Source organism: Aegilops tauschii, chromosome 1 (genome assembly GCF_002575655.3).
Source record: "Aegilops tauschii subsp. strangulata cultivar AL8/78 chromosome 1, Aet v6.0, whole genome shotgun sequence".
NCBI classification, from domain to species: Eukaryota; Viridiplantae; Streptophyta; class Magnoliopsida; order Poales; family Poaceae; genus Aegilops; species Aegilops tauschii.
The window spans coordinates 235,300,028-235,312,276 of NC_053035.3; positions in this window are offsets into that span (position 1 = coordinate 235,300,028).

Below are 12,249 nucleotides of genomic sequence, written 5' to 3' on the forward strand. Positions count from 1 at the left end.
GACCTCCTCGATTCCCACGCTTGCCACTTATCCATTCGCCTTATAAATAGGGCCGGGGGTCCCTTTTTTCCCCCTCGGGCTCTTCGTCTTGCCTTCTTCCTCGCGATGCCCTAGCACTCGTGCTCCGCCGCCGCCGTCGACCCTCGCCTCTGCTTCATCAACGGCCGCTACATCAACCTGTTCGGACCAGATTCCACTCGCGCGCTTCCACCGCTCAATAGCCTTGGTAAGTTCTTCCTCTTCCCCCTCCGTAGATCTCATTAGGGTTTACATGAGTCCATGGAAGCTCATCGCCGTTCTTTAATGTTCTTCGCTATAGCACGGATATTCCACTCAAACTTGATACTTCTCTTGTGCGACAATAGCCATAGTTCCTTTTTCATCATCAGACCATCTCCTTTTGCATAGTAGATTCAATCTGGATCTTGTGAACTGCTCAAGCTCCCATATTTAGGTCTGAATATATTTTATTTCCTGACGCGCATTAGATCCAAAATTGTAACGTCCATCAGTGAAACCTATTTTTCATCACTTAGCAATTTCCATCCGTAGATCTGTTCCTGCAATAGTGGTATGGACTGCTTAATTTAAAAATAATAACCCACCAGGTATCATTAGTCCCCTTTTAAGCCGCCAATACCTTTTCAGTAATCTTGTAATATCCTGCTCCGGCTTAATATCCAATTGTGCTTCATTATTGTTTGTCCTTGAATCATAAGCCGGCTTAACCATGTGATCTTAAACCGGCGTAATCTTTTTTCCAGAAATGGCTAAGACATATACTTCCTACAATTGGGTCAAATCTCGGATTACTGAGGCAGATTTGAACAATCATGTCGCCACTGGCGGTTTAGCCAAAAAGGAGGACATCCACTGGAGAGCTCCTGGTGATGAAGTCCCTCCTCAACCCAAAGAGGGAGAAGTAATCGTTTTCACTGATCACTTGGGTCGGGGGTTCAGCCCTGCAGGCTCAAAAATTTTCCGTGACGTCCTTCATTTCCTCCATCTGCATCCTCAAGACATCGGACCCAACTCCATGTCTAATATTTGCAACTTTCAAGTATTCTGTGAAGCCTACCTTCAAGAAGATCCCCCGGTTGATCTGTTCAGGGAATTTTACTACTTAAACCGCCAGACTGAATTTGTTGATGGGCCATGCCAAGAACTTGGCGGAGTCATTATTCAGAAAAGGAAAGATGTCAGTTTTCCTCACGCCAAGCTGCATAGCCACCCCAAGGATTGGAACCAGACGTGGTTCTATGTTAAAGATACCTCTCCAACTGGTGAGAACCCTCTGCCGGGTTATCGCGACACTGGCTTAACAACAACCATCCGCTTCCCCAACGGCTTGATTCAAAGGAGCGGGCCAAATATGCACCCGCGTTTTCAAAGCTCAGAGCCTTTATGGCTAACGGCCTCATTGGCGTCGATTTCTTCCGGTGTTGGCTAACTTGGGGCATCTTGCCATTAAGCCGCCGATCTGGGTTAATGTGCGAATTTACTGGTGATGTTAAAGATCCTCAACGCCACTGTGATATTCAATTAACTGAAGCAGAAGTTACTGAAGCCACCAAAATACTGTTGAATGAGCCTGTAAAAGAGTGCAGCAAAACTGGACTTAGTCCTTTCTACACTGCCAATAAGCCACCAGCCGTAAGACTTGCTCAATTCCTACTTAATCCTCATTCTTGATATTCTCTTATGACCTTTCCAATCTTAACAGGCTGATGATCCATTTTGGAAGAGGAAACAGCAGGATAAGACGGCCAAAACGCCTCGTGTCAAACACAAAGCCAACAAGAAGCCCACCAAAAAGAAGACCGCCGAGTCTTTCGAGTTAAACATTGACGATGACGATGATGACCATGAGTCAGAGGTAGAACTTGATTCACTTGGCTCCTTTTTCATGCATCTCATTGACAATGATTGTTATCAGGACGACGCGGAGGCTAGCCGTGCGGGTGATGCAGAGGTAATTATTCTTTCCTCCGGCTCAGAAACTCTGCCAACTCCAAAAACTCGACAAGCAAGCCGGAAAGTAAGCTTTTCTCACCCTCTAGCTCACTTGGATCCAAACTTTCTTTTGAAGAAACAGCAAAATGAAGCTCGCCGCACGACCCGGCATAGTGGCCACGTGATTACTTCTTCCGGCTTACCAGACCCCCCGACTCGCAAACGCCGTCCCAAGGTCTTACATATTTCTGACACACTTTACCCCAAGGCGGGTTATTTTCGACAACCTCTTAACCCGTCTGATTCAAACTATCAGGGGAATTCTCATTCCTCCTCTGGCGAGTCAACTGGAACACAAATTCCATCCTTCAAAACTATACCTGGGTAAGCTCATTTCTAATTACCTCAACTTTCATATTTGATCATCACCTTGACCTTCTTGTACATAATATTTTCCAGGGCCCAAGCTAAGCCCAGCAAGAAAGCCAAACTAAATAAGCCGGCTAATGAACCACATTCGTCTGAGCCAGAAAAGCAACAACCAGAGCTTTCTCATCCAGCTGCTGACAATATTGTTGATGATCCGTCACCAGAAGACTATAATGTTGACATTGATCCGATGAATGCTAACCCGTCTATCACCAATCCGCCAAGCCCTATCAGAACAACCAGTCCTGTTAAGCCGGTAGAAGGAAAGGATGATGATGTCACCATTACTAGTCATGGTTTCACAACCCCGGGTCGTCCTACTGTCTTATCCAGGCACAATGACAAAGAGGAAATTTTTGCTGAAGATAAAGGCAAATGGACAGTAAACCTGGAGAGTTATACTCATTTCAGTGCTCAAGACCTCCATTCTGGCTATCTGAATCATCTGTATACCAGCCGTGATTTTGAAGCCGGCTTAGTGAACTTGATGAAAGAACGATATGAGGTAAATATTGCAATCCCTTTCTCATACGTATATTTCCCTTAGCCGCCAAGTTTAATGGATGTGACGGAATAGAATGTGCAGTAAACTTCAATAGTTGTATAGATAAAACTCAGTAGCCAGACTGAAGATAATAATACTTCAACTCTGCATCTGTAGCCCCCAAGGGTCGACTTAACAATTATGTTAAGCCGGGACTTTTGCATAGTAGAGATAAACATTGTATCCGTAGCCCCCAAGGGTCGGCTTAACCATTATGTTAAGCCAATACTTACAGCTTGCTGAAAAGTAACAACCCAAACTTGTAGCATTGATAAGCCGGCTGACATCACTTGTTCGGGTTATAAATTCGGCTGAGAACAAAGCAATATCCATTAGCCCCCAAGTGCCAAGGATAATATTTGTATTGTGCTTGGGACTTTCAAAATTTTGTCTTAGAAAAGAGCAATATGCATTAGCCCCCAAGTGTCAAGAATTATACTTGTATTGTGCTTGGGACTTTAAAGAGTAATCATGATCATAACCTTTGTCTGTGTGTGCTGATGTCACAGGTTGAATTGGCTAAAAGAGACTCGCAGCTTAATGATCTTAAAGCCAATTAAAACTCAGCAATCAGAAATATCCAAGGCCAAGTCAGAACTGAAATCTGCTTTGGAGACTATTGAGCAGTTAAAACAGAACTTCAACTCAGAGAAGAGTGGCTGGGAAACTGACAAGGCAGCTCTGTTGAAAAGAGCAGAAGAAGCTGAAACCGCGCTTAAACCGGTGATTGATGAATTATCCGGTTTAAAGCAACAGATCAATATTATGTCATCAGCCATCTTTTGGTAAGAACATATCCCCTTGTACTGTATGAATCATATTAGGAACGTTTGCCGGTTTACCCATACCTTTTATTGATATAGGTTCTCGGAGCGCTAAGTTGGGCTCAGATATGCGCATCCGGCTTAAAGTTGTCTATACTCTTGTAGAACAACTATATATTGGTGCTCAATGAGCCATCGCTGCAACAATGCATAAGAAAACACCCTCAACACTTATCCAGGACACTTTGAAGCAGTTATCAGTGTTGCCTAAAAGAATTGATGATTTAAAATGGGGAGCCGCTAGAGCCGGCGCTTTGACTGCCTTAAGCCGGGCCAAAGCATGGCAAGCTGATCTTGACCCGGAAGATTTGGCCAACGGTTGTCCTAGTGTCAAAGAAGATCGGTCTGATTTCAGTGCAGATGACTTTGCAGCAATAGCAAGAGCTATGTGTCCGTTATCAAGAAAACTAGCTGACGACACCAGCTTAACCACATACCAGGCGGCTTATGACACTGACAACAAGAAGATCGCGGCGCCGGTTCATGATCCAACAAGTCTCATTCCTCCGATTCGTAAGCACACCTTTGCCCCTGACATTGATCCATCCAATCTTATTGATGACGAAGCTATGTTTAGAGCGTTGACCGGTATCAACTGGGCTATGCCTGACTTCCAGCCGATGGATAAGCCTGGAGGTGAAGAGGAAGAAGAGGTGCAAGAAGATCCTGAAGCTTCAACCCACCAAGAATCATAAGATGGTGTACTTATCAGAAGAATTTGCTGTGTTGATAACTTTCATGACTGCTTAATCTGGTTGGGCCATCATATGCCTTGTAATAGGCTAGCTTAAACTCTTGACTTGCTATGCCATCGCGCATATTTTGCTTTGCATGACACTGTTGATGTGCCAATTGAAGGTCTGCCACTTGTGCTTATAATATTAGCAATTTTAATCTGTACCTGTATATAAACAAATCACAAGTGTCCTCACGGTTTACCGCAGGACGGGTCATAATGCCCAATATATAATCACTAGAAACTAAAATAGTTTATAACCAGGGCTGGCCTTAATTATAACCATATACAATTAAAAATATATCATACCTATGATATTTGGTCACACTACTGGTTTATCAAACCAGTGCAGTAAGGGTGATAACCCAAAACTTGAGCACTGGTAATTATCTTTTATTGCCGGCTTATGAACAAAGCCAGGCCGGGTTAATAAACACCGGATATTATCTTATCGCATACTGGCGACTTATAGTCGAAAACCGGGCCGGGTTAATAAACACTGGATATTAACTTATCATATACTGACGACTTATAGTCGAAAGCCAAGCCGGGTTAATAAACACCTGTGAATTGTAATCATAAAACCTTATAAGCCTCATTCGATAAACCTCAAAAAATGTTCAAATCAAACAACAACAAAAAGTCAAGGCTTTCATAGGCGGCCAGGCCTAAAACTCAAGTGCTTTCACGGGCCGCACAACCACTGAGTTAAACCTTTATACAAACCTTATAAGCCAAACCTCACACAACCAATCGTCGTTTTAACTTTGACAAGTTTAGGGTTTGTATAAGATTGACTTGTCAAAAGTACGGCGGGTCGTTCCAGGATTACCTGGGCGGAGTGGCAGACTTAAAAAGGCAGGATAACCCGGGGTTTTAGGTGAATACACCTGGCTTCCAAGCCTGGCTTTTAAGCCTATTACAAGGGTCATAAAAACTCTTGTTCTTTAGAACAAAGAGCCCCCAAGCAATATTTTTGAGCTGTGCTCAAGGGGCACCTATGTTTGAGTTGTGCTTTTGCAACAGACTCTCTTTGGTCCCTTTAACCTGGGTAGCAAGCCCCCAAGTTTTTTTTCAGTTGGTTTTTAAGCCGGTTCAAAGGGTAATCATAGCTTTGCTGTATAAAGCAGAAGCCCCCAAGTGACCAAAAACTCGTTATTTAAAGAGAAAACGACAAAGGCCCTGCTTTAACAGGGATGCCGGCTATATTATATTGATCATAATATATACATTGTCAAAATATGTACATCACAAGAGCAGTGGCTCAAGTGTAGTAAGGCCGAAGATGAGCAATATTCCACGGCCGGTGAGTCTCCTCCTTCGACTTACGTGAGTCTTTATGCTCTCGAACATCGATAAGGTAATAGGACCCATTGTTGAGATTCTTACTGGCCACAAAAGGTCCTTCCCAAGGTGGGGATAACTTGTGCATATCCGTTTGATCCTGGATAAGCCAGAGCACCAGATCGCCTTCTTGGAAAGTTCTGGTTTTAACCCGGCGGCTGTGATAACGGCGCAGATCTTGCTGGTATATCACCGAACGAGCCACCGCAATGTCACACTCCTCATCTAACAGGTCAAGTGCTTCCTGACGTGCCTTTTCATTGTCAGCTTCAACATAAGCCGCCACACGCGGTGAGTCATGACAGATGTCACTAGGGAGAACCGCCTGTGCTCCGCAAACCATGAAGAAAGGCGTGTAACCTGTAGACCTATTGGGGGTGGTATTAATGCTCCATAACACGGAAGGTAACTCCTCCACCCAACAACCCGGCGTCCTCTGTAGGGGAACCATAAGCCGGGGCTTGATGCCTCTCAGGATCTCTTGATTGGCTCTCTCAGCTTGACCATTAGACTGCGGGTGAGCCATTGACGACACGTCAAGCCGGATATGCTCACGTTGACAAAATTCTTTCATAGCACCCTTGGATAGATTAGTGCCATTATCAGTTATGATACTGTGGGGAAAGCCAAAACGGAAAATCACCTTTTTAATGAACTGAACCGCCGTTGCCGCGTCACATTTACTGACCGGCTTAGCCTCAACCCACTTTGTAAATTTGTCAACTGCCATCAGGAGATGTGTCCTTTTGTCCTTGGACCTCTTGAAAGGTCTAACCATATCAAGCCCCCAAACTGCAAATGGCCAAGTAATTGGAATCATCCTCAATTCTTGAGCCAGCACATGAGCCCGTCTTGAAAATTTCTGACGTCCATCACACCTACTGACCAGGTCTTCAGCATCAGCATGAGCCGTCAGCCAATAAAATCCATGACGAAAAGCTTTAGCCACGAGAGACTTTGAACCGGCATGATGACCACAGGCTCCTTCATGAATCTCACACAGGATCTCACGGCCCTCTTCTAGAGAAACACAACGTTGAAAGGCCCCTGTAACACTGCAGTGATGCAGCTCTCCATTGACAATTGTCATTGACTTAGACCGCCGGGTTATCTGCCTGGCTAAGGTTTCATCCTCAGGTAACTCGCCCCGGGTCATATAAGCCAAGTAAGGGACTGTCCAATCAGGGATAGCACGAATAGCCGCCACCAATTGTGCTTCTGGGTCAGGAATAGCAAGATCCTCCTCTGTAGGCAACTTGACTGAGGGGTTATATAGAATATCCAAGAAAGTATTGGGCGGCACCGGCTTATGCTGAGAACCCAGCCGGCTTAAAGCATCAGCCGCCTCGTTCATCCTTCGATCAATATGCTCAACCTGATAACCCTTGAAATGACTCGCAATAGCATCAACCTCACGACGATAAGCCGCCATGAGTGGATCCTTAGAATCCCAAGTACCAGAGACTTGTTGAGCTACCAAATCTGAGTCTCCAAAGCACCTTACCCGGCTTAAGTTCATCTCCTTAGCCATCCGAAGACCGTGGAGCAAGGCCTCATACTCAGCTACATTGTTAGTACAAGGGAACATCAACCAAAGAACATAACAAAATTTATCACCTCGAGGAGAAGCTAGCACAACTCCAGCCCCCGAGCCCTCCTGCCTGGACCCATCAAAGTGAATAGTCCAATACGTGTTATCTGGCTTTTCTTCAGGCATCTGCAGCTCTGTCCAGTCATTGATGAAATCCACCAGTGCTTGAGACTTGATGGCCGTGCGAGGCATATATTTCAAACCATGAGGTCCAACTTCAATGGCCCACTTGGCTATCCGACTTGTGGCTTCTCTGTTCTGAATAATATCCCCTAAGGGAGCAGAACTTACCATAGTGATAGGATGGCCCAAAAAATGTTGCTTAAGCTTACGACTGGCCATGAACACCCCATATACAAGTTTCTGCCAGTGCGGATACCTCTGCTTGGACTCGATAAGTACCTCGCTGATGTAGTAAACCGGCCTTTGAACCGGATATTCCTTACCTGCCTCCTTCCGTTCCACCACAATGGCTACGCTCGCAGCCCGGGCATTAGCAGCCACATATAACAGCAATGGCTCCTTATCAACAAGGGCAGTAAGAATGGGTGGCTCAGCCAGCTGTTTCTTCAAGTCCTCAAACGCTGCATTGGCGGCATCGCTCCAAACAAAATTATCCGTCTTTTTCATCATCTGATACAGAGGGATAGCCTTCTCTCCCAACCGGCTTATGAACCGGCTTAGCGCCGCAATACGACCCGCCAGACGTTGAACATCATTGACACACGCCGGTTTAGCCAGAGAAGTAATGGCTTTGATCTTCTCCGGATTAGCTTCAATGCCTCTGTTAGACACCAGAAAGCCCAAGAGCTTGCCTGCCGGCACACCAAAAACACACTTGGCCGGGTTAAGCATCATCTTATAAACCCGGAGATTATCAAAGGTTTCCTTCAAATCGTCTATCAATGTTTCCTTCTTTCTGGATTTCACCACAATATCATCCACATAAGCATGAACGTTGCACCCAATCTGATTATGAAGACAATTCTACACACGTCGTTGGTAAGTCGCTTGGGCACTCTTGAGCCCAAAAGGCATAGACACATAGCAGAAGGCTCCAAACGGAGTTATAAAAGTTGTCTTCTCCTGGTCCTTAACTGCCATCTTGATCTGATGATAACCAGAATAAGCATCCAAAAAACTCAAACGCTCACAACCCGCCGTAGCATCAATAATCTGATCAATACGAGGGAGAGCAAAAGGATCAGCCGGACAAGCTTTGTTTAAATCCGTGTAGTCCACACACATGCGCCAAGTGTCGTTCTTCTTAAGTACCAGCACCGGGTTAGCTAACCACTCAGGATGAAAAACCTCAACAATAAACCCAGCCGCCAAGAGCCGGGCTACCTCTTCACCAATGGCCTTACGCCTCTCTTCGTTGAAGCAGCGAAGAAACTGCTTGACCGGCTTAAACTTGGGATCAATATTAAGAGTGTGCTCAGCGAGTTCCCTTGGTACACCTGGCATGTCAGAAGGTTTCCATGCAAAAATGTCCTGGTTCTCACCGATGAACTCGATGAGCGCGCTTTCCTATTTCGGATCCAGATTAGCACTGATGTTGAACTGCTTGGATGAATCGCCAGGAACGAAATCAACCATCTTGGTATCATCTGCCGACTTAAACTTCAAGGCCGGGTCATGCTCCGTAGCTGGCTTTTTCAAAGATGTTATGTATGTCGGGTCAACATTGTCTTTATAAAACTTCAACTCCTCGGCTGCACAAACAGACTCAACATAAGTAGCGTCACCTTCCTCACACTCCAAGGCTATCTTCCGGCTTCCATGCGCCGTGATGGTTCCCTTGTAACCCAGCATCTTGAGCTGCAGATACACATAACAAGGCCGCGCCATGAACTTGGCGTAAGCCGGCCATCCAAACAGAGTGTGATATGGGCTGTGGATCTTGACCACTTCAAAGGTCAATGTCTCCGGTCTAGAGTCATGGTCGTCTCCAAAAGCAACTTCCAGAGTGTAGGATCGAAAGTATGTCTAGAGGGGGGTGATTAGACTACTTGACCAAATAAAAATCTAGCCTTTTCCCAATTTTAGTTCTTGGCAGATTTTAGCAACTTTGCACAAGTCAAGCAATCAACCAACACATGCAATTCTAAGAGTATAGCAGCGGAATGTAAAACAATTGCACATGAAGGTAAAGGGAGGAGTTTGAGGGAGCAAACGCAATGTTGACACGGAGATTTTTTATCCGTGGTTCCGATAGGTGGTGCTATCGTACATCCACGTTGATGGAGACTTCAACCCATGAAGGGTAACGGTTGCGTGAGTCCACGGAGGGCTCCACCCATGAAGGGTCCACGAAGAAGCAACCTTGTCTATCCCACCATGGCCGTCGCCCACGAAGGATTTGCCTCACTCGGGTAGATCTTCACGAAGTAGGCGATCTCCTTGCCCTTACAAACTCCTTGGTTCAACTCCACAATCTTGACGGTGGCTCCCAAGTGACACCTAGCCAATCTAGGAGACACCACTCTCCAAGAGGTAAAAAATGGTGTGTTGATGATGAACTCCTTGCTCTTGTGCTTCAAATGATAGTCTCCCCAACACTCAACTCTCTCTCCTAGGATAGGATTTGGTGGAAAGATGATTTGAGTGGAAAGCAACTTGGGGAAGGCTAGAGATCAAGATTTATGTGGTTGGAATGGAATATCTTGACCTCAACACAAGTGTAGGTGGTTCTCTCTCAGAAAATGTATGTTGGAAGTGTAGGCATGTTCTGATGGCTCTCTCCATGAATGAAGAGTGGGTGGAGGGGTATATATCGCCTCCACACAAAATCTAACCATTACACACAAATCACCAAACTCGGTGGGACCGAATCATGAAACTCGGTTGGACCGATTTAGTTCAAAATGTGAACGTTAGGATTTTCGGTGGGACCGACATGTCAACTCGGTGGGACCGATTTTGTTAGGGTTAGGGCACAACGTAATCTCGGTGAGACCGATTACACAAACTTGGTGAGACCGATTTTGGTAATAGACTAACAGAGAGTTGGTCAGGCAAACTCGGTGGGACCGATTCGCTCATCTCGGTTGGACCGAAACGTTACGAAAGGGAAACAGAGAGTTTGCATTGCAATCTCGGTGGGACCGATCGCTCATCTCGGTTTGACCGAAATGTTACGAAGGTAAACAGAGAGATTACAATCCCATCTCGGTGAGACCGAGATCCCTATCGGTGAGACCTAAAAGACTAGGGTTTCTGGCAGTGGCTATGTCAATTGAACTCGGTGGCGCCGGATAGAAAGTTTCGGTGGGGCCGAGTTTGACTTTAGGTTTAGGACATATGTGGATGTGAGAAAGTAGTTGAGGGTTTTTGGAGCATATCACTAAGCACTTTGAGCAAGAAACTCATTAAGCAACACCTCATCCCCTCTTGATAGTATTGGATTTTCCTATGGACTCAATGTGATCTTGGATCACTTAAAATGAAAAATGTAGAGTCCTGAGCTTTGAGCTTGAGCCAATCCTTTGTCCTTAGAATTTTGAGGGATCCACTTTCCTCATTCATGCCATGCCAATCATTGAGCTTTCCTGAAATATTTATCTTGAAATAGCATTAGCTCAATGAGCTATATGTTGTTAGGAATTACCAAAACCACCCAGGGATAGTTGCACTTTCAATCTCCCCCTTTTTGGTAATTGATGACAACATATAGATCAAAGCTTCGACAAATGATAAATAAGACTGAGAAAACATCGTCGCTTTGAGAAGTATGTGATAAGCAAGAGCTCCCCCTAAATTTGTGCATTATTTAAAATTTGCTTTTGAATGCAAATGCACAATCGATTAGGATCATGGGTTACTCTTCCATGTCACATACATCTTGGTGGAGCGCTCAAAATGATAGAAGTTGAAAGCATGCACTCATCACCAAGCAAGTGAGTGATCATATAAGGATATAAGAGATAATATCATCCAACAAGCATTAAGGGTAGCATATGATCAAACACATGATCAAACAAGTATCTCACAAGCACATAAAGTATATCACACAAGCACACAATAAAGAAGTTCAACCAAAATAGCAAGAGAGATAAAAAGCAACACTCTCTCTCTCGAAGCCTATGATCTATACATTTTTCTCCCCCTTTGGCAACAAGTTACCAAAAAGTTCAAAAATGCATGGTGCTAAACGTCTCTCAGGCTTGGTCTTCATGAGGTGGTGTCGAGAGAACTCTAAGGACGAAGGCTTCAGATGATGTAGCTGGAGCTGATGGAGTGGCTGCTAGAGGTGGCACTGGAGCTGTAGCTGCTGGTGCTGATGCTGTAGCTCGAGTATCTGTCACAGGCACTGCAGCAGATCTTTGTCCTCTGGGCACTCTAGCAAAAGCATCTGTAGTAGACTTGCCCTTCTTCTCCTCTGCTTCCTCCTGAAGCTGCTCAACTGCAGTTTGGATCTCAGTTACCTTCAGATCAAGATCATAGAATTTGGTCTCTATAATCCTCTTCAAGCTCTCCTGGTTTTGAGTCAGGGTGGCCAAGCCCTTCTCAATCCTCAAGGTGGATTGGATCAGATATGCTAGCTGATCTTGCTTGCTCTTCAGGAAAACCTGAGATGCCTCCTCTACACTTGGCATCTTTGCAGCTTTCTCTGCCCTTGCCTTCTCTCTCTTCTCATGTGCTTGAGCTGAAGATGGTTCATTTTCATTCATGACAACAGTGTTGTCTTCAAATTCAGGGTAGATGGGCAGATGCTCCTTATCCAGTAGATATTTGCCTGTGCCCATCTTTGAGTTGCTGAGCTCCTGAATTTGTGGGGCATACCCACAACTCCTCTTCTGATCAGCTGTTGTCCTTTTGATTGTCT